The sequence below is a fragment of the Pseudophryne corroboree genome (genome assembly GCF_028390025.1).
Source record: "Pseudophryne corroboree isolate aPseCor3 chromosome 7 unlocalized genomic scaffold, aPseCor3.hap2 SUPER_7_unloc_2, whole genome shotgun sequence".
Taxonomy (NCBI): domain Eukaryota; kingdom Metazoa; phylum Chordata; class Amphibia; order Anura; family Myobatrachidae; genus Pseudophryne; species Pseudophryne corroboree.
Window position 1 is genome coordinate 104,172 of NW_026967611.1, and position 24,167 is coordinate 128,338.

The 24,167-nt window shown below is 45.3% G+C and overlaps 11 non-coding genes and 1 pseudogene across 11 annotated transcripts; 6 read left to right on the plus strand and 6 right to left on the minus strand.

Moving 5' to 3' along the window:
- Positions 1 to 16: 16 nt before the first annotated feature.
- On the plus strand, positions 17 to 180 carry LOC134986021 (U1 spliceosomal RNA). Its single transcript, XR_010192054.1, has one exon. It is a non-coding gene; the product is annotated as a U1 spliceosomal RNA (small nuclear RNA).
- A 152-nt stretch (positions 181 to 332) lies between these two features.
- Positions 333 to 495, plus strand: LOC134986153 (U1 spliceosomal RNA). The gene has a single exon (XR_010192169.1). It is a non-coding gene; the product is annotated as a U1 spliceosomal RNA (small nuclear RNA).
- A 671-nt stretch (positions 496 to 1,166) lies between these two features.
- LOC134986053 (U1 spliceosomal RNA) lies at positions 1,167 to 1,330 on the plus strand. The gene has a single exon (XR_010192083.1). It is a non-coding gene; the product is annotated as a U1 spliceosomal RNA (small nuclear RNA).
- A 152-nt stretch (positions 1,331 to 1,482) lies between these two features.
- Positions 1,483 to 1,645, plus strand: LOC134986195 (U1 spliceosomal RNA). Its single transcript, XR_010192204.1, has one exon. It is a non-coding gene; the product is annotated as a U1 spliceosomal RNA (small nuclear RNA).
- Positions 1,646 to 19,350: 17,705 nt separating this feature from the next.
- Positions 19,351 to 19,514, plus strand: LOC134986207 (U1 spliceosomal RNA). Its single transcript, XR_010192209.1, has one exon. It is a non-coding gene; the product is annotated as a U1 spliceosomal RNA (small nuclear RNA).
- A 285-nt stretch (positions 19,515 to 19,799) lies between these two features.
- Positions 19,800 to 19,930, plus strand: LOC134986198 (U1 spliceosomal RNA; annotated as a pseudogene).
- A 699-nt stretch (positions 19,931 to 20,629) lies between these two features.
- LOC134986133 (U1 spliceosomal RNA) lies at positions 20,630 to 20,792 on the minus strand. Its single transcript, XR_010192152.1, has one exon. It is a non-coding gene; the product is annotated as a U1 spliceosomal RNA (small nuclear RNA).
- A 152-nt stretch (positions 20,793 to 20,944) lies between these two features.
- LOC134986017 (U1 spliceosomal RNA) lies at positions 20,945 to 21,108 on the minus strand. Its single transcript, XR_010192050.1, has one exon. It is a non-coding gene; the product is annotated as a U1 spliceosomal RNA (small nuclear RNA).
- Positions 21,109 to 21,551: 443 nt separating this feature from the next.
- Positions 21,552 to 21,714, minus strand: LOC134986100 (U1 spliceosomal RNA). The gene has a single exon (XR_010192125.1). It is a non-coding gene; the product is annotated as a U1 spliceosomal RNA (small nuclear RNA).
- Positions 21,715 to 21,866: 152 nt separating this feature from the next.
- LOC134986208 (U1 spliceosomal RNA) lies at positions 21,867 to 22,030 on the minus strand. Its single transcript, XR_010192210.1, has one exon. It is a non-coding gene; the product is annotated as a U1 spliceosomal RNA (small nuclear RNA).
- Positions 22,031 to 22,701: 671 nt separating this feature from the next.
- On the minus strand, positions 22,702 to 22,864 carry LOC134986147 (U1 spliceosomal RNA). The gene has a single exon (XR_010192164.1). It is a non-coding gene; the product is annotated as a U1 spliceosomal RNA (small nuclear RNA).
- A 152-nt stretch (positions 22,865 to 23,016) lies between these two features.
- Positions 23,017 to 23,180, minus strand: LOC134985996 (U1 spliceosomal RNA). The gene has a single exon (XR_010192031.1). It is a non-coding gene; the product is annotated as a U1 spliceosomal RNA (small nuclear RNA).
- Between the last annotated feature and the right edge of the window lie 987 nt (positions 23,181 to 24,167).

Here is a 24,167-nt window from a genome sequence, read left to right on the forward strand (position 1 = left end):
AGCCCTATCCCAAATCATACTTATTTTGCATAGGAGATACCATGGTCATGAAGATTGTTCTCCCAGGGTGAGGTTCATTCATTGCATTCTGGGTATGCTGACCCCTGTGATTTCCCCAAATGTTGGAAACTCGACTGCATTATTTGTGGTAGTGGGGGGCTGTGTTTGTGCTTTCCTCTGGTCAGCTCTGGTAAAAGTCAGATTTCTTTGTCTCAGATCTTCCTCTAGCCTTGTTCTTCTTTCGAGAGTTCCCTTGTGCTGCCTCAGTTGGATCTCCTTCACTTGACAGGGGGGTGCCCGAGCAGCGACCCTCCCCAGCTCTAGCCCAACTCCTACTTACCTGCCAGGTGAGATACTATGATCATGTAGGTGCTTCTCCCAGGGCAAGGCTCACCCATCGCACTCTGGGTGTGCTGCCCCTGTGATTTCCCCAAATGTGGGAAACTTGACTGCATAATTTGTGTTTCCCCTGGTCGGCTCTCGTATAATTCAGATGTCTTTGTCTCAGGTCTCTCTCCAGCCTAGTTTGCTATCTGTTTCCACTTCTCTTTTCTTGAGCCGCTCCCTTCTATGCCCTTGCGCACTATCCTGACTTCTCCCGTCTGCTTACTTTGTGCCTTCCAACGCACAATGCGAACTACAGGTAGTGCTGCAGTGCCCACACCCTTTTACTTGCCTTACAGAGCAGCTCTGGAGCTGTTACAGTGCCCAGCTGCTGCAAGAAATCAGCTTGAATGCTTTAGGGGCTGGGGCATAGCCAACATGAGCCCCACACCGAAGGAGGGTGGGGGTGTTTAATGCGAACTAGGGGTCATCCAAGCGCCGCAAAAGGCCGCCATGCCCAGCACGCCCCTCTTCTCTATTCATATGCAGATGAGTGTTGAAGCCAACTTTGACCCACTGCTTGGATGACATCACCATATGCAAATCCATCTGCTGCAGGCCTTCCCCCAGGAATGCTTGCACTAGTTGTTGCATTTGGTTTGTTGTTTGGGGGTGCTTCAGTATTAGGCAGCCTTCTGCCCTCCCATGTTCATCTGAAAATATGTGTACCTCCTGCAGTTGTTGTCCCCAGATGAGAGTTCCCTTGTGCTGCCTCAGTTGAATCTCCTTTACTTGACAGAGATGTGCCTGAGCAGCGGCCCTCTCCAGCCCTATCCCAAATCATACTTATTTTGCATAGGAGATACCATGGTCATGAAGATTGTTCTCCCAGGGTGAGGTTCATTCATTGCATTCTGGATATGCTGACCCCTGTTATTTCCCCAAATGTGGTAAACTTGACAGCATTATTTGTGGTAGTTGGGGACTGTGTTTGTGCTTTCCTCTGGTCAGCTCTGGTAAAAGTCAGATTTCTTTGTCTCAGATCTTCCTCTAGCCTTGTTCTTCTTTCGAGAGTTCCCTTGTGCTGCCTCAGTTGGATCTCCTTCACTTGACAGGGGTGTGCCCGAGCAGCGACCCTCCCCAGCTCTAGCCCAACTCCTACTTACCTGCTAGGTGAGATACTATGATCATGAAGGTGCTTCTCCCAGGGCAAGGCTCACCAATTGCACTCTGGGTGTGCTGCTCATGCGATATCCCCAAATGTGGGAAACTTGACTGCATAATTTGTGTTTCCCCTGGTCGGCTCTCGTATAATTCAGATCTCTTTGTCTCATGTCTCTCTCCAGCCTAGTTTGCTGTCTGTTTACACTTCTCTTTTCTTGAGCCACTCCCTTCTATGCCCTTGCGCACTATCTTGACTTCTCCCGTCTGCTTACTTTGTGCCTTCCAACGCACAATGCGAACTACAGGTAGTGCTGCAGGGCCCACACCCTTTTACTTGCCTTACAGAGCAGCTCTGGAGCTATTACAGTGCCTAGCTGCTGCAAGTAATCAGCTTGAATGCTTCAGGGGCTGGGGCATAGCCAACATGAGCCCCACACCGAAGGAGGGTGGAGGTGTTTAATGTGAATTAGGGGTCATCCAAGCGCCGCAAAAGGCCGCCATGCCCTGCACGCCCCTTTTCTCTTTTCATATGCAGGCGAGGGTTGAAGCCAACTTTGACCCACTGCTTGGATGACATCACCATATGCAAATCCATCTGCTGCAGGCCTTCCCCCAGGAATGCTTGTACTAGTTGTTGCATTTGGTTTGTTGTTTGGGGGTGCTTCAGTATTAGGCAGCCTTCTGCCCTCCCATGTTCATCTGAAAATATGTGTTCTCCCTGCAGTTGTTGTCCCCAGATGAGAGTTCCCTTGTGCTGCCTCAGTTGAATCTCCTTTACTTGACAAGGGAGGCATTTTGGATTTTTTCTTTGGGTACCCTTACACCTGATGGTCTGAATGAGAGCATCGAACTGAACAACATTGGCAGTCTCTGAAGATTTTATCTATTGATTTACCTAATATATTATTTATTGAATATCCATTTATTGTATGTTTAATAAATAAACAAAATTATTAGAAGTAGCTATTTTGGAAACAGCTTTCCTCTTAGGATGAAACTGTATAATCCTGTTGTGTGTGTTCCTTTAAAGTTCTTTAGTAAAATCCACTAGTAATGATGAACATCAGATTTCTTCCTCCATCCTCTTTTTACACTTTCTCTTGGTTCTATATATATATATTTTTTTTCTATTTTTATTTTTTCCCCCCTCCTTCTCCCAAAAGGCCCCCCTCCCTCCCCCCCCTCCCTGTTTTAAATTTTAAAATCTTTAAATATTTAAATCTTCGAATCCTTAAATTGTCTGTTTAATATTTATTTTTTCTTCAATTCTTTTTGTTGTTTAAACAGCAATGTAATTATTCCAGGGGTTAAAATAATGAAATATAGAAATAATATTAACAAAAATTAAAGGTAAAAATGAATTGATAGAATGATCCCATTAAAAGTAAATAAATAATATGGATGTTAAGCTGAGCGGGTTGGATTCGAACATGGGACTAGCTGCATAGAGTGCATTTGATGTTTCCCCTGCGCCACAAGAAACGCTTTAGTAGTGGCATGGATTTATGTTACCCTAAAAGGTTTTGATAAAGCTAAATATTTATCTTACTTAAAACCCTTTAAGAGGCCTAAGAACACTGTACGCTATTGACGTCTGGAGTACCGTAAGGGTATGCACGTTGCGAAGCAATCGCTTAGCGTAGCGTACGCTCGGGACCACGAGAAGATCACCAGCGGCGCAGACGCTCACAATGTTAAACCTTTACATGTAAACCATGAACAATGTATTATACAGGAAAAACCTTAGTGTAATAGTGGGGTGTAGATGCAACACAATGTAACCTTATTAACTTAAAGCTGTTCGAGCGTCTCCGACAGACCTGAGAATACTTAACACCATAAGAAATACACAAATGCCGGGCTTAGGGTCTAACGCCTTATATGAATGTTATACTTGCAAAAGAATAATACAATACAAGTCATACACTACCAATATAACATAGACTAACTAACCAGATAACTACACAGGAAATACAATACAATACAAGTACGTTTAAGGAAAAAAATGAGAGAAAGAGGAGAGGAGAGAGAGAGAGAGATATGGCCCACAATACCAATAAAGACAATATGATTGCGGAGAAAAACTTACGCACAAGGGGAACGATCGCATGCGCCTCTGGATATCCAGCTCCCGATTATCAGCAATGAGAACCGTTGAAGAGTGAGAGCTGGATATGATCGGCTTGTCTATTTATGCCCCACACACACAATACAATTCAATGGTCCCTACAATCTCATTGTTCATTGGACACAGGAATTCGTCTTCGCATTATAACAAAAGGTTATAGGTTGATTCATACAGGTGGGCTGTGACTATTTCCAACTGCTCAGGTGGGTGGGAAACTAGGTTTCCCGCCGCATGGATAAGTAAGTGCAAATAATAGTAAAAGTACATAAACTTCTTATGTCCATAACTATTCGCACGAGCGATTAATCTGCTTCAAACCAACACCGGAATATTGCTAATTAAATACTCTTCCGATGGATACTAAACACCACTGTATGACTCATGTCTGACCCTTCGTATCAAACAAAGAGGGATCTCTCTGTCCATGAACATGCTATATTAACTAAACTTTCAGATTCTATCAAAGGGACCATAATCTACAAAATACATTATATGGTTAAAATATATATCGATTGAGTCGCCCGCTAGACGCATACAAACTCTACCGTAAATCCGCATATCGTGCGCCTGCGGGTGCACGCGACTGCGAGTATGCGCACGCACGGGAGAGCTCTTGCACGCGCAGCGGGAGCTCGCATGAGGTGCAGATATGGCAGTGTGCATAGTGATATTTTTCTGACTTTGACAGTCCACCCTTTGGCAGTCAACAATAACTGCCACTTCCTAAAACATTTCAAAACGAGAAAAATATATATCAAGTGTAAATACATTTCTATGATTGGGTAAGGGAGGAGAGGAGAAGGTAGGAAAAGGGTATGACCTATTGAGATAGCAGAAGCATGTGTGTATGAATCCATGTTTGGGGGGTCATGTATCATCGTGCCGTACGTGTTTTAAATCAAGCTTCGAGGTATTGCGAAGTATACATTTGAATTCCTTCTTATCCCGTGGTACGGGTCTGTGGATGGGCTGTCAAACTTTACCGAGCTCTTTTCGGCTGTGGTTGTAACAAAATGGGGGAGCACATTTTAGTTGATGATACATGAATGGGGGAATATGTGAATGCTGATATCTGTGCGGGTATTCCCTATCGACTATGGGGTAAATTTACTAAGATTCGTGTTTTCCCGTTTCAGGTCAAAGTTCAATCACGAATGACATCGAAAGTGTAAAACTGCAACTTTTTAAATTTGTTACGACGGATTTACTAAGCTGTCGTATTCGGGTTTTTCTTTTGTTCCGATGTCGATGTCATTCGTGTTTTATTTTTTTATTTTTACGGCAGTGATTAGCAAAACACTGCCGACTTTTTTACAATGAATCTCGGCCGGATCTGTGTGATCCGTGCTGGGGTTCATTTTTTTTTTTTTTTTAAATTAAACACTGTAAAATCCAAAAAAAAAATTGCGTGGGGTCCCCTCTCCTAAGCATAACCAGCCTCGGGCTCTTTGAGCCGATCCTGGTTGCAGAAATATGGGGAAAAAATTGACAGGGGTTCCCCCATATTTAAGCAACCAGCATCGGGCTCTGCGCCTGGTCCTGGTTCCAAAAATACGGGGGACAAAAAGAGTAGGGGTCCCCCGTATTTTTAAAACCAGCACCGGGCTCCACTAGCTGGACAGATAATGCCACAGCCGGGGGTCACTTTTATATAGTGCCCTGCGGCCGTGGCATCAAAAATCCAACTAGTCACCCCTGGCCGGGGTACCCTGGGGGAATGGGGACCCCTTCAATCAAGGGGTCCCCCCCCCAGCCACCCAAGGGCCAGGGGTGAAGCCCGAGGCTGTCCCCCCCATCCAATGGGCTGCGGATGGGGGGGCTGATAGCCTTTTGTGATAATGAAAAGATATTGTTTTTAGTAGCAGTACTACAAGGCCCAGCAAGCCTCCCCGCATGCTGGTACTTGGAGAACCACAAGTACCAGCATGCGACGGAAAAACGGGCCCGCTGGTACCTGTAGTACTACTACTAAAAAAAATACCCAAAAAAAGACAAGACACACACACCGTGAAAGTAAAGATTTATTACATACATGCACACAAACATACATACATACTTACCTTATGTTCACACGAGGGTCTGTCCTCTTCTCCAGTAGAATCCAAGGGGAACCTGTTGAATAAATTCTACTCACCAGATCCCGGGTCCCAGGGTCCTCGGGGCAACCATTTGTAATCCAGGTACTTGCATAAAATAACAAAACGGAAAGCCGAGCCACGAACTGAAAGGGGCCCCATGTTTTCACATGGGACTCCTTTCCCCGAATGCCAGAAACCCACTCTGACTTCTGTCTAAGTGGGTTTCTTCAGCCAATCAGGGAGCGCCACGTTGTAGCACCCTCCTGATCGGCTGTGTGCTCCTGTACTGAGTGACAGGCGGCACACGGCAGTGTTACAATGTAGCGCCTATGCGCTACATTGTAACCAATGGTGGGAACTTTCTGCCCTGCGGTTGACCTAAAGTGACGTCACCGCTGAGCAGAAAGTTCCCACCATTGGTTACAATGGAGCGCATAGGCGCTACATTGTAACACTGCCGTGTGCCGCCTGTCACTCAGTACAGGAGCACACAGCCGATCAGGAGGGTGCTACAACGTGGCGCTCCCTGATTGGCTGAAGAAACCCACTTAGACAGAAGTCAGAGTGGGTTTCTGGCTTTCGGGGAAAGGAGTCCAATGTGAAAACATGGGGCCCCTTTCAGTTCGTGGCTCGGCTTTCCGTTTTGTTATTTTATGCAAGTACCTGGATTACAAATGGTTGCCCCGAGGACCCTGGGACCCGGGATCTGGTGAGTAGAATTTATTCAACAGGTACCCCTTGGATTCTACTGGAGAAGAGGACAGACCCTCGTGTGAACATAAGGTAAGTATGTATGTATGTTTGTGTGCATGTATGTAATAAATCTTTACTTTCACGGTGTGTGTGTCTTGTCTTTTTTTGGGTATTTTTTTAGTAGTATTACTACAGGTACCAGCGGGCCCGTTTTTCCGCCGCATGCTGGTACTTGTGGTTCTCCAAGTACCAGCATGCGGGGGAGGCTTGCTGGGCCTTGTAGTACTGCTACTAAAAACAATATATTTTCATTATCACAAAAGGCTATCAGCCCCCCCATCCGCAGCCCATTGGATGGGGGGGGACAGCCTCGGGCTTCACCCCAGGCCCTTGGGTGGCTGGGGGGGGGACCCCTTGATTGAAGGGGTCCCCACTCCCCCAGGGTACCCCGGCCAGGGGTGACTAGTTGGATTTTTGATGCCACGGCCGCAGGGCACTATATCAAAGTGACCCCCGGCTGTGGCATTATCTGTCCAGCTAGTGGAGCCCGGTGCTGGTTTTAAAAATACGGGGGACCCCTACTCTTTTTGTCCCCCATATTTTTGGAACCAGGACCAGGCGCAGAGCCCGATGCTGGTTGCTTAAATATGGGGGAACCCCTGTCAATTTTTTCCCCATATTTCTGCAACCAGGATCGGCTCAAAGAGCCCGAGGCTGGTTATGCTTAGGAGGGGGGACCCCACGCAATTTTTTTTAAGAAAATAACCACTTTCCAACCCCTTCCCACTGATATACATGCACGGATCTCATGGATCCGTGCATGCCTATACAATCACGGATTAAAAAAGCAGGTCTGTTTTTTTTTAGCACTTTTGTACGAGTTGTAATTTTTCACGGCAGTGTTTGTTTTTTTTTTGCTTTGCACTTCTTAGTAAATTACCGAGATTCATACTTAAACAGCCGCGTTTTGACCGATGGTGTATTCATTTGTATTTTTTTTGTTGGACTTCCAAAAAATTACTAATGCCCTCATCACTGCCGTGATTATTGCTTAGTAAATTACCGAGATGACACTTTGATAAAAAAACGGCATCTTGGTCAAAATCGGGACCTTAGTAAATTTACCCCTATGTGTGTAATTACCTGAAGGTTGTAGAGATGAAGATAAGACACAATTATGGTAAATGCAGTGGTATTCTATGTCAGGTTAATGAACATTTGTCGGTTGAAGTCTTGTTCGGTGTCTGTTGAATGCAGTCTTCTTTGGGCTTTTGTCAAAAGGTGTGGGCAAAAAGCTTTGTCAATGTCCATAGACTTACAAAAGTGTTGGGCTAGCGTAATTTTAAAATTTCTAGGGAAACTGGGGGTCTATGGCATAGTTCATCAAATATCTGTGTATAAGGTTGTCAAAACTTCTTCTTTTAATCCATCAGTTGTCTGTATACAGGGTCATCAAATTTCTCGTCAAAAAGTGGGTCTTTTTACCTTGGAAAAACCGGAAAAACAGGTGAAAGAAACGGACCGTATAATCGCATTTTCATCACATCATTGTTTCTACAGTTGGGTCATAAATCAAATCCATTGGAATTACAATTTCCTCACTCCTTAGACTCATTACCCTGGTACTACGTTTGCACTTCATTACAGCCTGACCGCATCTAAATGTCAAGCCAATCGTTATGACAACACCTAAGATACATAGAAGAAACTTCCCTACATCCATTATGACTCCTTGAGCCCATTCTCCTAAACCAGAGAACCAATTTCACGGGTTCAACCATGACACCCAACCAGTCAGCTCATTACCCACAGCAGCAAGGGTGAGATTGTGTCTCCTGCGAAATTCCCACTTTAATTGGAGAATATCGTCCATCTTTTGGTCTATGACCTCGACCGGATCCTCGGTACTATTCGTTATATATGTGCAGCATTTCACGCCGTACTGCGTTGCCAGTGTGACACAATATCCACCTGTTACTGCTGTGAGATAATTAAGAACCATTCTATGCTGAACCAGTTCTGTTTTATAAGCTTGAAGCTCTCTTCCAGTATACCTAAAAGTGTCATCATACATTTCTGTGATATTGTCTAACAAATTTGCAAGCGCAGATATGTATTTATAATTCAACACTCCTCTGGCGGTGCAAGTGATGTCTAACGCGAGTAGAACCTGAATCCCGGTGGATTCATGGATCATGTCAGAGGCCGGATGCTCTGTTCTTTCTATCAGGTGCCGTTTAACTACGTGCTCGTAGTGGGTGTGAGTATAAGGAGCTTGGGCAACACGGTGTATATCTTTCATTTTGGCATGTGATACAGTCATTACTTCAGGCAGTACTTTTCCAATATAACACAATCCTTCAGAGTTTGGGGCAAGCCACTTATACGCCTTCCTCCCGCATATGAAATATGCATTATCGGGGAGAACATATGGGACGGAGTAGGACATAACCATATTACACATCTTCCATGTGAAATCTCCTAACCCTAATTCTCCCATCTGTCTAGTACACGTATCAGCTTGTACGATATGTGCACAGTATCCTGGTGATACCTCTCCAACTCTCGTAATCCTACTTCCTAGGGTATACCTATATCGGAAAGATTTTTCTCTACTGGCTATGTGGCGTATAAGCTCTGTATCTGTCGGCATTCTATCTGCTCTATATGAAAAGGTCATGGTTTGGTTACTCCATGACACTTCCCAATTTCCCGACTTTCGGGGATTTGAAATGTTAAAACATATTAGGGATCTATCCACATGATATTGGTGGAGCTTCAAACTAGGAGGACTGGAGATATTAAACCTCCTGTCCACCGGTCCCCCACCCTTTAGCTCAAGTACCTCCCCTACCATTAAAGGAAATGGTACTAGTCCTGATTTGCTATGACCTTGAGGTACTTGAGAGCATACCCAACAATCTGTTTGATTTAACACACTACCCACTAAGGAGTGATAGTCACTCAAGGGCTGCCGGTCCATGTGGATATTAAAACTGGATTGGCATTTCTTGATGCACCCATCCTCAACTACATTGTCACAGAGCCTACAGATACAGTTTTCTTCAGCTAACAATCCTTCACAATTCCTTCTATTGTCAATGCTATTGGATCGTTTTCTGATACTCGCCTTTACTTGTTGGTTAAGTTGTTCTTGGAAAACTACGCCTCCATCTTTGTCATCAGAACCCATTCCAGAACCTTTCTCGACCTCCATGGTACTCTCGCCGGAACAGACTGCTCTGGTCAACATCATGGTCAACAGGAAAATCCGGATCACAGTCTCTTGGGGCAAGTCCATCTTATAGGAGGAAACGAAGAAGAATGAGAAGGGGGAAAAAATAATTTGAGGGAGAGGGGATGGGAAGTGGAGAAAAACAATAAAAGGGAACAGGGAATCGACAACTGCTTTTGATCTTGTGATTTTCAATGCTCAGGTGCCGCCTCAGTCCTCCTGGAACAGACACTCCAGTGATACAACTTCCTCTACCGTCTGTTCCTTATCACGGGACCTCTCTGGATCAGCAACCTTCTTACAATGGGACGAATGAACCCAAGTCTCTCTCTGGACAACCTTCAATGCTGTAGTGCTAGTCAATAAGACTTGGTCTGACCATCTGTCAATAAGGCAACCTGAGCGTAGAAAATTCCGTATCATTACATAATCCCCAGGTTCAATGTCATGACAATTACTATCTGGTAAATCAGGAATCAATAACTTCAAATTATCATTTTGATTCCTTAGCTGTTTACTCATGTTAATCAGGTACTTTACAGTCACTTCATTGTTACACTTCAAATCATCCTGAGGGTTAATCATAACATGCGGTTGTCGACCAAACAAGATTTCAAAGGGAGACAGATTAAGAGGGGACCTGGGAGTGGTTCTGATGCTGTACAGTACTATGGGTAAAGCTTCTGGCCATTCCAATCCTGTTTCTGCCATAACTTTGCTCAGTTTATTTTTAATAGTGCTGTTCACTCTTTCCACCTTCGCACTCGCCTGTGGACGGTATGGAGTGTGCAGCTTACTATCAATTCCCATCAACTTACACATTCCTTGAAAGACATCACCTGTAAAATGGGTACCCCTATCACTTTCGATTATTCTAGGGATACCATATCTACACACAAATTCCTGCACAATTTTCTTAGCAGTAAACATAGTGGTATTTGTGGCCGCAGGAAATGCTTCAACCCAATTTGAGAATACATCTATACAAACAAGTACATATTTCAAATTTCGACAAGGGGGTAATTGAATAAAGTCAATCTGTATTACCTGAAAAGGGCCGCCTGTAGGTTGGATATGAGATGGTTCTGTTGGTATTGCCTTTCCGATGTTCTTCCTCAAACAGGTAAGGCATGACATTGCTCTCTTACCTGCATGAGATGAAAATCCTGGGGCGCACCAATATGCTCTTACCAACTTGCACATTCCCTCCTTGCCCAGATGAGTCAGCCCGTGTGCTGCCTCAGCTAAACATGGAAGATATGCTCTGGGGGCCACTGGTTTACCCTGTCCATCCGTCCAGAGTCCTGAGGACTCCTGGCCATATCCTTTTGCCTTCCAGACTGCCTTTTCCTGTGTGGAACACAAATTTTGCATCTCACACAACTTCTGTGTGTTGATGGTATTAAATACCATCAGTTGTGTGGTGTCTGTCTGTCTGGGGGTACCAGCTGCTAACTTAGCAGCTTCGTCTGCTCGGCTGTTACCAAGTGATACTGGGTCCTGGCTATATGTGTGTGCTTTACACTTGATAACAGCCACTCTGTCGGGTTCCTGTATCGCTGCTAGAAGCCTTTTGATGTGAGCTGCATGCGCTACCGGTGTACCAGCTGCCGTCATGAAATTTCTGAGGCGCCATAGGGCTCCGAAATCATGGACTACCCCAAATGCGTATCTAGAGTCGGTGTAGATATTGGCTGATTTGCCCTTAGCCAATTCACATGCTCTGGTTAGGGCGACCAGTTCAGCAACCTGGGCTGAGTGAGGTGGGCCTAGCGGTTCTGCTTCTATGGTGCCTTGATCATCTACAACTGCGTATCCAGTACACAAGTCTCCCGAGTCCGACTGTCTGTGACAACTACCATCCGTGTAGAAGGTAAGATCTACATCTTCCAGTGGGTTGTCACTGATGTCAGGCCTTGCGGTAAAATTTTGGGTCAAATATTCCATACAATCATGTGTGTCCTCCTTTGTATTAAATTCTCCGTCCCCACCACTCTCATCCTCCACCCTTTGTGCCTGTCCAGGCACACCTGGGAGATATGTTGCAGGATTTAATGCACTGCATCTCCTTATGGTGATGTTTACGGGGGCCATTAGTGCCAATTCCCATCTTGTAAACCGCGCTGATGAGACGTGTCTGGTTTGGGCAGAATTTAGCAAGGCTGACACTGCATGTGGTGTATGAATTGTGAGGTTGTGACCTAGCACTACATCTTCGCTTTTCGTTACTAGCAATGCTATCGCAGCAACGCTTCGCAAGCATGTGGGGAGGGATCGCGCTACCGTATCTAGCTGAGCGCTGTAGTATGCTACCGGCCTGCTGGCATCACCGTGCTTTTGGGTTAGGACGCCTGCTGCGCAACCAGCACTTTCTGTTCCGTACAGCTCAAAGGGTTTCCCATAGTCTGGCATACCTAATGCTGGTGCCTGCGTTAGGCACTGTTTAAGTCTCTCAAATGCCATCTCGGACTCGTCTGTGTGCGAAATCCGATCAGGCTTGTTTGAGGAGACCATCTCCTGCAAAGGTAATGCTAGAATGGAAAATCCTGGGATCCAGTTACGGCAATACCCACACATTCCTAAAAACGTTCTGATCTGTTGCTGGGTTTGAGTCAGAGTCATGTCTCTAATTGCTTGAATTCTATCAGCGGTCAGGTGTCTCAGTCCTTGTGTTAGACAGTGTCCCAAATATTTTACTTTAGTTTGGCATAATTGCAACTTGTCTTTGGAAACCTTGTGTCCTGTGTCTGAAAGATGAAACAGGAGCTGTTTCGTATCCTTCAGGGATGCTTCCAATGAATCTGAACACAGTAGTAAATCATCCACGTACTGTATCAATATTGATCCACTCTCTGGTTGGAAAGACTGTAAACAATCATGCAAAGCCTGGGAAAATATACTTGGACTGTCTATGAAACCTTGTGGTAATCGAGTCCATGTGTATTGGACTCCTCTGTATGTAAATGCAAACAAATATTGGCTGTCAGGGTGCAGAGGTACCGAAAAGAAAGCGGAGCAGAGGTCAATAACAGTGAAAAATTTCGCAGTGGGAGGGATTTGCATAAGGATGACAGCTGGATTTGGCACTACGGGGAACTGACTCTCAACTATTTTGTTAATCCCCCTTAAATCCTGCACTAGCCGGTAACCCCTCCCCCCACTCTTTTTCACAGGGAAGATGGGACTATTGGCTGTGCTGGATGTTCTTACCAGGATGCCCTGTTGTAGCAAGCGCTCTATTACTGGGTATACTCCTAACTCCACCTCTGGCTTCAGAGGGTATTGTGGGATTTTTGGAGCTATCCTACCATCTTTTACTTGCACAACTACTGGAGCTACGTTTGCCATCAATCCAGTGTCTTGTCCGTCTTTAGTCCACAGTGACTCTGGTATCTGGGATGTCATTTCTTCTACTTGGGATGGAGTCCTATTTGTCATAATGGTATGTGACATTAATTTTGATGGGGAGTCTAACATGTCTCGCACTTCCTGAGCGTGATTCTCAGGTATGTCCAAGAATACACCTTCAGGAGTACAATAAATGACGCACCCCATTTTACACAATAAGTCTCTTCCCAAGAGATTTGTCGGTGCCGATGCAGCCAGCAAAAAGGAATGCTTGGTATGTAAAGGCCCTATTGTAATCTCGGCGGGTTTGCTAGCAGGGTAATGCTGGACTACTCCCGTTACTCCCATGGCTGGAATTGTCTTACCAGTGGTTCTCATGCCCACTGTCGAATTTATCACTGATTTGGCCGCCCCCGTATCTACAAGAAAGTTTAATGTTTTACCAGCTACATCAATTGCAATTTCGGGTTCACTACCAAGACTTGCAATCAATTTTACTGGCTGCAGATTACAGGTATGGCCACACCCCTATTGGGTATGGTGACCTCCCTGAATCCCGCTGGCAGCAACTACTTGTGAAGGGGTTAACTGGGAACTGCCAGAGGCTTGCCAGTCTCTGTTCGGGGGGTATCTTTTTGTTTCCCCTGCATGTGGCTCATAACTCCGTTTCTGCGGACCCTGCTCCCAATGTCGTGTGTCGTGTCGTTGTCTAGGGGGTTGATAAGACTTTTGTATGTTTCTCGATTTACAGTCTCGTGCAAAGTGTCCCTCTCTATGACAGAAATAACAGGTTACCACATTCGACTTACCCACAGGGTTTGGTGATTTTTACAAAGGCTGCCTTGTGGTCAGGGCCTGTATACTTACGGCCATTAACTTATCACCTTGTAATTCCCTGTGTCTGGTGATATTCCGATCGTGATCCACAGCTGCCTCTCTCAAAGTAGCCACCGACAGACCTCGCCAACATGGTTGCGTGGTCTGTACCCTTGTCTTTAATGCCTCTTTTAAACCATCCATTAGTACAGATACTGCTACTTCTCGATGGTTTATGTTTGTTTTAATGTCCTCTATGCCTGTGTATTTTGCCATATCTAGTAATGCCCTGTGAAAATACTCTGCAGCTGTTTCTGACTCCTTTTGTTTAATGGAGAAAATCTTGTTCCATTTAACTACAGCTGGAAAATACTCCTTTAACTGTAAACTTATCCTTTTTACATTGTCTTTGTTGTACACATCTGTAAGAGGTACATCCTGATCCAATCCACAGTCAGCTAAAAATTGAGCTGAGTCGACATTGGAGGGTAAACAAGCCCTCAGCAATACCTGCCAGTCTTTGTTATTGGGCTCTAAAGTGTTCCCTAGGTCACTGATGTATTTCTGGCTAGCAACTAAGTCTTTCCTAGGGTCAGGGAATTCAGACACTATGGTTCTTAATTCCATTCGGGAAAACGGGCTGTACATGGCAATGTTCCTGATAGGAGTGACTCCTGTAGTGTCCGTTTTCCCATTTGGAACTGCTATTACCCTAACGAGAGCAAGTTTAATAACATCATTCTGTGTAGATTCTACAGCCTGTGGTGAAATGGTTTCAGCATAGTGTATGGTGCCGTACTTACCTGTTGATACGACCTCACCTGTCCCTCCGCTAGGGGCCTTTGTTACTAATCTTAAGGGTTGGGCCGTGCCTACTGTTGTTTCTGATATGGTGGCTGCTAGAGAGAGCGCCGATATTGTTGCCGATGTCACACTCCTGGGGAAAGTTCAAAACAGGGTACAACTTGCACGGGTTAATACTTGCATTGGTTAACTTATTAACATTTACACAGTTGCTAAGTGTTTGTTTGTTACACCCTAATGCGTCATTCTCCGCAACCGATTTCTCTCCTGATATGTATGGTGGCGGCGGTGCCGTGGCTATCAGTTTCCTGATAGGGTTAGATCTTGCCGCCTGAGCCAATCCTCTCTGTATTTCACCCTCCTGTTGCCATAACTGCAAATAATCATAATGTTTAATCCGTCTCTTTGTTGATTTAATGAGACATATCCTCCTCCTTAGATTTTGTAACACTTCTGGGCTAAAGCTGCCTACTCTTGGGAACTTCTCCCCGTCATGTACCGTCATTCTCTCCCATTCATCACATAAAACCTCTGTGTGTGAACCGTATTTTTCACACATTACGTACCTTGCCGACCCGATTGGTCGGTTTACTGAATCAACCCGAACCGAGGTTGATCGCCCCCTACCTGAACAATTGGCCCCCATACCTGTAGGTGTTGCTTTCACCACCTCTGACCTTCAATCAGGGTCTTCAGCGAACCCTTACAAAAACCAAAATGTTCAAGATAGGCTGACGGTGGCGGTTTACCGAGTACCCCACTCACTCGCCCACGCCGACCAATACGACCTACACACTGCCCTAGTGCTGGCGTACTCGACCCAGGGCCCCTATGAACCTTCGTTTACTGGAACATGTGAGTGTGATCCGCAGAGCATTAACCCTTTCCAGTAACTGTTGGTTGTTGGATAATTCCTGAGTGACCAGCGAACTTCCCTTCAGAAAATAAAAAATTACACAAATCACGTCAGAATGTACAAATAGTGTTTATGACCCGTTTCGTACACAAATGGTACTGGTCAGATTAACTAATGCACACAATTACGTGCGGTACAATCAGTCTGCACATAAGCAACTAATCTTATGTGCAGAGCGACCAGTGGAATCGAAAATTGCGGCTGCGAATTCCTTCAGCATGAGCTTTAATGGCCTATATGGGTTCTGCACCAACCCCCTGGGTTGTGCTCTTTTCTCTATTTATAGCGGACTTCCTTGTCTGCTGTACCTGGACCTCCTGGTCAATTCCGGACCTCCTGGTCTGTGCTACAATAGACCTCCTGGTCTGCTATACTCTAATGCTCAGATTTTATGTTTAACAAAGGATGCCTCCCTTGCCACCATGCACGTCACTTACATGTATGTACCCTGCGAGAACTCGACTTCTTGTGGTTCAACCTCAAAAAATTGTATAAACTTATATATGCAAACACTCACTCACCACATGTACACTTTTGTTTCTATTTCTATTTCTGCGCAGAAATTTTCTTTCCTTTAGACCAGATGTGTTGTAAATTTGGAGAAGGATCTGTTAATCTAAATTTCGGACACTAAAATAGATTTGCGCTATTTATCGCGTTGCCACCTTTTCGCCTGTTACAATAACACTAGCGTGTGATTTGAGTTACGTGGGCGTACCCGGACGCTCCGTTGCGTAATATACGCTGCGTGCGTCGGCCTTTGAGTTGCGTACGCGAGTCTCACCCTTTGTTAGAGACACGTGTACACAAAGCAAATATCCACCGTAACACAATTTTACACGTTTATCAATGTAGATGATCCTCGATCATCTACCGAACACCACACCAATCTCTCCTTGTATCTTTAGGTAGAGCTGCGTGCGTGCTTTTCAATTTACACCTTAATGTATTACTTTTACTCTTTAACTGTGAAATAGCGGCAAATCTCTCTTAGCACGTTTATCAATTATAAAATGGCAAACAGAAGAGTGATATATGAAAATACACGAAAATGAAAAGAAATGCAGATATGTGCGTGCGTACGCAAGACAGAAATAAACAGTTTTAAAAGACACTGGCGTGTTGTTCTTACCTCCGGTTCCGGATTCCCTCAGCACCCTTTACTAAGCGAAGCAGACGCTTATCCAGACAGCACTACGAGGAATATGACCTCCCGCCCTTTGCTGATGGATAATGTCTGCTGAAATTACCTAGTGCAGATATGTGAAGGACGGACGAGCCGCCAATTGATAAAGCTAAATATTTATCTTACTTAAAACCCTTTAAGAGGCCTAAGAACACTGTACGCTATTGACGTCTGGAGTACCGTAAGGGTACGCACGTTGCGTAACAATCGCTTAGCGTAGCGTACGCTCGGGACCACGAGGAGATCACCAGCGGCGCAGACGCTCACAATGTTAAACCTTTACATGTAAACCATGAACAATGTATTATACAGGAAAAACCTTAGTGTAATGGTGGGGTGTAGATGCAACACAATGTAACCTTATTAACTTAAAGCTGTTCGAGCGTCTCCGACAGACCTGAGAATACTTAACACCCTAAGAAATACACAAATGCCGGGCTTAGGGTCTAACGCCTTATATGAATGTTATACTTGCAAAAGAATAATACAATACAAGTCATACACTACCAATATAACATAGACTAACTAACCATATAACTACACAGGAAATACAATACAATACAAGTACGTTTAAGGAAAAAAATGAGAGAAAGAGGAGAGGAGAGAGAGAGAGAGATATGGCCCACAATACCAATAAAGACAATATGATTGCGGAGAAAAACTTACGCCCAAGGGGAACGATCGCATGCGCCTCTGGATATCCAGCTCCCGATTATCAGCAATGAGAACCGTTGAAGAGTGAGAGCTGGATATGATCGGCTTGTCTATTTATGCCCCACACACACAATACAATTCAATGGTCCCTACAATCTCATTGTTCATTGGACACAGGAATTCGTCTTCGCATTATAACAAAAGGTTATAGGTTGATTCATACAGGTGGGCTGTGACTATTTCCAACTGCTCAGGTGGGTGGGAAACTAGGTTTCCCGCCGCATGGATAAGTAAGTGCAAATAATAGTAAAAGTACATAAACTTCTTATGTCCATAACTATTCGCACGAGCGATTAATCTGCTTCAAACCAACACCGGAATATTGCTAATTAAATACTCTTCCGATGGATACTAAACACCACTGTATGACTCATGTCTGACCCTTCGTATCAAACAAAGAGGGATCTCTCTGTCCATGAACATGCTATATTAACTAAACTTTCAGATTCTATCAAAGGGACCATAATCTACAAAATACATTATATGGTTAAAATATATATCGATTGAGTCGCCCGCTAGACGCATACAAACTCTACCGTAAATCCGCATATCGTGCGCCTGCGGGTGCACGCGACTGCGAGTATGCGCACGCACGGGAGAGCTCTTGCACGCGCAGCGGGAGCTCGCATGAGGTGCAGATATGGCAGTGTGCATAGTGATATTTTTCTGACTTTGACAGTTTTATATAAGTAAATGGGGATCCTTAGTGCTGAGTCTCTGAATTATGTATATGTGATTATAGATATGAGGTATTGATTGAAAGATTATAGGTTAATCTGTATATAGATTATATATTTTCTGTTATTTTTTAAACCACCTTGTTGCTTATTTTATTATTATTTTTAATCACCATGTTGCTTATTTTTATATTATGAAATGCCTTTATATGTGCAATTGCAATTAGAAAGTTGTTCCATATGTGAGTCATTACATGTATGCATCCAATTAGTACATGTATGTATCCAATCAACTAATTAGTAATGCTATTGGTCCGGTGCATTTTAAAAAGAGCCTGCTAGGCTGCTGATGTATCCTCTGACGAAACCGCTCTTGGATAACAGCGGAGAAACGCGTAAGAAAGGTGATTACAGGACACTCTGATTGCTGAGATATAAGCCCGTTCATGAACGAGCTACATCACGGCGGACGTCTGATGTAAAGACAGCGGTGAAGGGGAAAAAGCAATTTGAGACCGAGCAAAAGGAGGTCTCTACCCCACGGCAGGGAGAAATATCCCGACCGCGAGTGCCAATATGATCCAGCCAAGGTTAACGGGGGTCGTAGCATACCGCTGTGTTTCACCAACCATCACAGCGCTCTCCCCTTGTTTTCTTTCATTACTCACGTGAGTTACATATGAACTTTAACTGCAGTAAATAAGAGGCGTTGGTTACAACTGTTGCTGTTCATCCACAAGAAGGAATTTAATGTATCAATTACAATTGGAAAGTAACGAATAAATTACAACAGCTGTATCCAGGAGGATTTTTTGGACACTTTAATAAACATTCCGTTGTCATCAAGGGCAATATGAAATAGATCCTGATTACATTTAGATATGGATAGAGGTGCCTATATATGTTGACTCCATTGTATTTTATTGAATGTGGGTTTCTTCTGTCTATATATATATTTTTTTAAATAAAGAGCTTGTATATTTTATTTTTTGCGCTCCCTTTATAACAAATGTGATTATCTTTAAAATTTGGTTTATTATTGGTAGAACAGTACTACCTATGGGAGCAGCATTTTATAATATATGGTGAAAATTAATAGATGTATAAAGATTAAATAAGCAACAAATTGGTGAAATAGATAAGTTTTGATAGGAGCGCTGGGTTCTATATATATATATTGACATTTGGTTATATATATGTATAGACTTTATAAATTCTTGACAGAGATGTGCCTGAGCAGCGGCCCTCCCCAGCCCTATCCCAAATCATACTTATTTTGCATAGGAGATACCATGGTCATGAAGATTGTTCTCCCAGGGTGAGGTTCATTCATTGCATTCTGGGTATGCTGACCCCTGTGATTTCCCCAAATGTGGGAAACTCGACTGCATTATTTGTGGTAGTGGGGGACTGTGTTTGTGCTTTCCTCTGGTCAGCTCTGGTAAAAGTCAGATTTATTTGTCTCAGATCTTCCTCTAGCCTTGTTCTTCTTTCGAGAGTTTCCATGTGCTGCCTCAGTTGGATATCCTTCACTTGACAGGGGGGTGCCTGAGCAGCGACCCTCCCCAGCTCTAGCCCAACTCCTACTTACCTGCCAGGTGAGATACTATGATCATGAATGTGCTTCTCCCAGGGCAAGGCTCACCCATTGCACTCTGGGTGTGCTGCTCCTGCGGTATGCCTGAGCAGCGGCCCTCCCCAGCCCTATCCCAAATCATACTTATTTTGCAAAGGAGATACCATGGTCATGAAGATTGTTCTCCCAGGGTGAGGTTCATTCATTGCATTCTGGGTATGCTGACCACTGTGATTTCCCCAAATGTGGGAAACTTGACTGCATTATTGACCATGGTATCTCCTATGCAAAATAAGTATGATTTGGGATAGGGCTGGGGAGGGCCGCTGCTCAGGCATATCTCTGTCAAGTAAAGGAGATTCAACTGAGGCAGCACAAGGGAACTCTCATCTGGGGACAACAACTGCAGGGAGAACACATATTTTCAGATGAACATGGGAGGGCAGAAGGCTGCCCAATACTGAAGCACCTTCAAACAACAAACCAAATGCAACAACTAGTGCAAGCATTCCTGGGGGAAGGCCTGCAGCAGATGGATTTGCATATGGTGATGTCATCCAAGCAGTGGGTCAAAGTTGGCTTCAACCCTCGTCTGCATATGAAAAGAGAAAAGGGGTGTGCAGGGCATGGCGGCATTTTGCGGTGCTTGGACGACCCCTAGTTCGCATTAAACACCTCCACCCTCCTTCGGTGTGGGGCTCATGTTGGCTATGCCCCAGCCCCTTAAGCATTCAAGCTGATTTCTTGCAGCAACTGGAAACTGTAACAGCTCCAGAGCTGCTCTGTAAGGCAAGTAAAAGGGTGTGGGCCCTGCAGCACTACCTGTAGTTCGCATTGTGCGTTGGAAGGCACAAAGTAAGCAGACGGGAGAAGTCAGGAAAGTGCGCAAGGGCATAGAAGGGAGCAGCTCAAGAAAAGAGAAGTGGAAACAGACAGCAAACTAGGCTGGAGAGAGACCTGAGACAAAGAGATCTGAATTATACGAGAGCCGACCAGGGGAAACACAAAATATGCAGTCAAGTGTCCCACATTTGGGGAAATCGCAGGAGCAGCACACCCAGAGTGCAATGGGTGAGCCTTGCCCTGGGAGAAGCACCTTCATGATCATAGTATCTCACCTGGCAGGTAAGTAGGAGTTGGGCTAGAGCTGGGGAGGGTCGCTGCTCGGGCACCCCCCTGTCAAGTGAAGGAGATCCAACTGAGGCAGCACAAGGGAACTCTCGAAAGAGGAACAAGGCTAGAGGAAGATCTGAGACAAAGAAATTTGACTTTTACCAGAGCTGACCAGAGGAAAGCACAAACACAGTCCCCCACTACCACAAATAATGCAGTCAAGTTTCCCACATTTGGGGAAATCACAGGGGTCAGCATACCCAGAATGCAATGAATGAACCTCACCCTGGGAGAAAAATCTTCATGACCATGGTATCTCCTATGCAAAATAAGTATGATTTGGGATAGGGCTGGGGAGGGCCGCTGCTCAGGCATATCTCTGTCAAGTAAAGGAGATTCGTCTGCATATGAAAAGAGAAAAGGGGCGTGCAGGGCATGGCGGCCTTTTGCGGCGCTTGGATGACCCCTAGCTCGCATTAAACACCTCCACCCTCCTTCGGTGTGGGGCTCATGTTGGCTATGCCCCAGCCCCTGAAGCATTCAAGCTGATTTCTTGCAGCAGCTGGGCACTGTAACAGCTCCAGAGCTACTCTGTAAGGCAAGTAAAAGGGCGTGGGCCCTGCAGCACTACCTGTAGTTTGCATTGTGCGTTGGAAGGCACAAAGTAAGCAGACGGGAGAAGTCAGGATAGTGCGCAAGGGCATAGAAGGGAGCAGCTCAAGAAAAGAGAAGTGGAAACAGACAGCAAACTAGGCTGGAGAGAGACCTGAGACAAAGAGATCTGAATTATACGAGAGCCGACCAGGGGAAACACAAATTATGCAGTCAAGTTTCCCACATTTGGGGAAATCACAGGAGCAGCACACCCAGAGTGCAATGGGTGAGCCTTGCCCTGGGAGAAGCACCTTCATGATCATAGTATCTCACCTGGCAGGTAAGTAGGAGTTGGGCTAGAGCTGGGGAGGGTCGCTGCTCGGGCACCCCCCTGTCAAGTGAAGGAGATCCAACTGAGGCAGCACAAGGGAACTCTCGAAAGAAGAACAAGGCTAGAGGAAAATCTGAGACAAATAAATCTGACTTTTACCAGAGCTGACCAGAGGAAAGCACAAACACAGTCCCCCACTACCACAAATAATGCAGTCGAGTTTCCCACATTTGGGGAAATCACAGGGGTCAGCATACCCAGAATGCAATGAATGAACCTCACCCTGGGAGAACAATCTTCATGACCATGGTATCTCCTATGCAAAATAAGTATGATTTGGGATAGGGCTGGGGAGGGCCGCTGCTCAGGCACATCTCTGTCAAGTAAAGGAGATTCAACTGAGGCAGCACAAGGGAACTCTCATCTGGGGACAACAACTCCAGGGAGAACACATATTTTCAGATGAACATGGGAGGGCAGAAGGCTGCCTAATACTGAAGCACCCCCAAACAACAAACCAAATGCAACAACTAGTGCAAGCATTCCTGGGGGAAGGCCTGCAGCAGATGGATTTGCATATGGTGATGTCATCCAAGCAGTGAGTCAAAGTTGGCTTCAACCCTCGTCTGCATATGAAAAGAGAAAAGGGGTGTGCAGGGCATGGCGGCCTTTTGCGGCGCTTGGATGACCACTAGTTCGCATTAAACACCTCCACCCTCCTTCGGTGTGGGGCTCATGTTGGCTATGCCCCAGCCCCTGAAGCATTCAAGCTGATTTCTTGCAGCAGCTGGGCACTGTAACAGCTCCAGAGCTGCTCTGTAAGGCAAGTAAAAGGGTGTGCGCCCTGCAGCACTACCTGTAGTTCGCATTGTGCGTTGGAAGGCACAAATTAAGCAGACGGGAGAAGTCAGGATAGTGCGCAAGGGCATAGAAGGGAGCGGCTCAAGAAAAGAGAAGTGGAAACAGACAGCAAACTAGGCTGGAGAGAGACCTGAGACAAAGAGATCTGAATTATACGAGAGCCGACCAGGGGAAACACAAATTATGCAGTCAAGTTTCCCACATTTGGGGAAATCACATGAGCAGCACACCCAGAGTGCAATGGGTGAGCCTTGCCCTGGGAGAAGCACCTTCATGATCATAGTATCTCACCTGGCAGGTAAGTAGGAGTTGGGCTAGAGCTGGGGAGGGTCGCTGCTCGGGCACCCCCCTGTCAAGTGAAGGAGATCCAACCGAGGCAGCACAAGGAAACTCTCGAAAGAAGAACAAGGCTAGAAGAAGATCTGAGACAAATAAATCTGACTTTTACCAGAGCTGACCAGAGGAAAGAACAAACACAGTCCCCCACTACCACAAATAATGCAGTCGAGTTTCCCACATTTGGGGAAATCACAGGGGTCAGCATACCCAGAATGCAATGTATGAACCTCACCCTGGGAGAACAATCTTCATGACCATGGTATCTCCTATGCAAAATAAGTATGATTTGGGATAGGGCTGGGGAGGGCCGCTGCTCAGGCACATCTCTGTCAAGTAAAGGAGATTCAACTGAGGCAGCACAAGGGAACTCTCATCTGGGGACAACAACTGCAGGGAGAACACATATTTTCAGATGAACATGGGAGGGCAGAAGGCTGCCTAATACTGAAGCACCCCCAAACAACAAAACAAATGCAACAACTAGTACAAGCATTCCTGGGGGAAGGCCTGCAGCAGATGGATTTGCATATGGTGATGTCATCCAAGCAGTGGGTCAAAGTTGGCTTCAACCCTCGTCTGCATATGAAAAGAGAAAAGGGGCGTGCAGGGCATGGCGGCCTTTTGCGGCGCTTGGATGACCCCTAGTTCGCATTAAACACCTCCACCCTCCTTCGGTGTGGGGCTCATGTTGGCTATGCCCCAGCCCCTGAAGCATTCAAGCTGATTACTTGCAGCAGCTGGGCACTGTAATAGCTCCAGAGCTGCTCTGTAAGGCAAGTAAAAGGGTGTGGGCCCTGCAGCACTACCTGTAGTTCACATTGTGCGTTGGAAGGCACAAAGTAAGCAGACGGGAGAAGTCAAGATAGTGCGCAAGGGCATAGAAGGGAGCGGCTCAAGAAAAGAGAAGTGGAAACAGACAGCAAACTAGGCTGGAGAGAGACCTGAGACAAAGAGATCTGAATTATACGAGAGCCAACCAGGGGAAACACAAATTATGCAGTCAACTTTCCCACATTTGGGGAAATCGCAGGAGCAGCACACCCAGAGTGCAATGGATGAGCCTTGCCCTGGGAGAAGCACCTTCATGATCATCTATTAATTTTCACCATATATTATAAAATGCTGCTCCCATAGGTAGTACTGTTCTACCAATAATAAACCAAATTTAAAGATAATCACACTTGTTATCAAGGGAGCGCAACAAATATATAAGCAACAAATTGGTGAAATAGATACGTTTTGATAGGAGCGCTGGGTTCTATATATATAT